The sequence below is a fragment of the Malania oleifera genome, chromosome 10, assembly GCF_029873635.1.
Source record: "Malania oleifera isolate guangnan ecotype guangnan chromosome 10, ASM2987363v1, whole genome shotgun sequence".
NCBI classification, from domain to species: domain Eukaryota; kingdom Viridiplantae; phylum Streptophyta; class Magnoliopsida; order Santalales; family Ximeniaceae; genus Malania; species Malania oleifera.
Window position 1 is genome coordinate 94,337,754 of NC_080426.1, and position 2,193 is coordinate 94,339,946.

General features: G+C 36.1%; 1 pseudogene; it reads left to right on the forward strand.

Moving 5' to 3' along the window:
• The first annotated feature begins 456 nt into the window (after positions 1–456).
• Positions 457–552, forward strand: LOC131167167 (small nucleolar RNA R71; annotated as a pseudogene).
• The last annotated feature ends 1,641 nt before the right edge of the window (positions 553–2,193 follow it).

Genomic DNA, 2,193 nt, shown 5'->3' on the forward strand with positions numbered 1-2,193 from the left:
TTGTGTTAATATAACTTTACATGCTTTGTAACTGGTAGAAAAACCAATTCAAAATCTCACCTTTTCCCTTTTACACAAAGCATAGTAAATTAGGCTGGAAGTGGTTAATAACTACACTGTAGTCCCTGTGGATCGACGCCCGACTTACTCACTGTTCTACTGAACTTGGGTTAGTTAGGTTATAAATTTTATCTTTGGTAGTTAAGGACCCAAGCCTTGGTGAGCCTACCACCGGCTGCTAACTCGTAAACTCCCTTAGAATGGGAAGAAGAAGTTTGGGAAGTTTTACGAGCGGTAATGATGTGTTGCTAAGAATTCTCGGAAAAGGGCTTGAAGAGACTCCAAGCCTCATTCTCATTCTTTATAAGGAAAGTACCTCCATAGGATGTGTCGACCATAGATTAGTCATGCTCAGCTAACCCCTCATAGAATATTTGGACAAGTTACCACTTAGAGACTTGATGATGCGGACATTTACATAGAAACGCTCCCAAGTCTCGAAGAAATGCCCACCATCTATCTAGGAAAAACTAGTGATAGCCTTCCTAAACTGATTAGTGTTCTCAATAGTGAAGTACTTTTTGAGAAATTCATGTTGCATGGTGGCGCAGTTGTGATGTGAATTGTGTATTCCCAAAAGGGGTGGTGAATTGGATATTTAAAAAATTTTCTTCCTAGGTTAAGTGTGTTCAATTTTAAACCACTGTCATTGTTACACAACCTAGGGTCTTTCTATGCAAACACCAATACCACAAAAATAAACGTATGCAGATATTTGAAATAAATATAACAATCACAACAAATTTAATAGAAGCATTCGAGTGCGAAAATTAAATAGCATAGGGAAAGAATAGTAGACACAATATTTTTATCGAGGTTCAGCCAATATTGCCTACGTCCCCACCTCAAGCCAACCAGCTAGAGGATTCCACTATATGCTCACTTAACCGGGTGGAGCGACGCCGTTTACAATACTTCTTACGAGGCGAAATCTCCTCAGCTCACTTACGGGCGAATCCAAATCGTTTCTCCTTCTAGGGCGGAGTCTCCCTAGCCCAATTCACCAGGCTTAGCCAAACTAGTTCTTTTTATGAGTCGGAGTCTCCTAAGCTCACTTACCGAGTGGAGCCAAATCGTACACACTTTATAGGATGGTGCACCTCATAGCTCACTTAACCAAGCTTGAGCCAAACCGATACTCCTTACAGGGTGGAGTCTCCCTCTTCAGGCCATGCTTAGAATACAAGGATATGAAACTTTATGTATAAAAAAAGTGCTTCTCAGAATAAGCAAATGTGTACAATATGAAGCTCAATGCACTCTCGTATGATATGAAATAATAGCTCAGTAAAGTAAGGTATTTTTCTCAATAATATTTCGCAATCTTTGAATAAAATGTGTATGATAAAAGTTTCAAAGATTTAAACCCAAATAAAACTTTCTCCAAAAATATTTTTTCAATAAAAGTGTAGGAGAACCTAGTGCAATGTAAAGATCAATGCAAGAAGCTTTTCAAGCAATGAATATATATATTAATAGATATATGCTCAAAGCCTTCTTGACTAACTCTCAAATTTCTCCAAAAAATAAATTGCAAAATATAAGTGTAGGATATATTGATATTTAGCTCAAAAATAAATTTTTGCAATAAAGAATATGTGAGCCTTTGAATCTTGTAATGGAAATGCAAAAGATTCCCAAGCTACAAGAAAGCTTCTCCAGAAATATTTATCCAGAAAATATGTGTAGAAACTCAAGACTTACTCTCAAGAATTGATTTTCAAAATGGAAAAACAAATGAGAGTAAAGGCTCTTGATGATAAAATAAATGCCCCCAAAAAAATTGCTCTTTCCAAAAATAATTTATCAAATGAATGAAGGGAGGAGATTTAAAATGATTTACTTGTACTTGAAAAGGTACAAGAAATGAAGCACAAAAATATTTGAGAGAATTTTTGCAAATCAAAAGTATTAAGAAATGAGTTATGAAGGACCATTTATAGAGTTCTCTCAAAATATGATCGTTAGGGACACAGAGGGTATTTTAAAATTTTTTAATTAAAAAATTAAACACGTTTTAGCGCTAAAAAAGGAAGCAACCCGAAAGGTTCCGTCGACCAAGGGCTTCATTGGTCAACTGGCCTTTGTTAAAATTCAATTTTTTTTAGTCAGTCGGTTGACCATGGAAGGCAC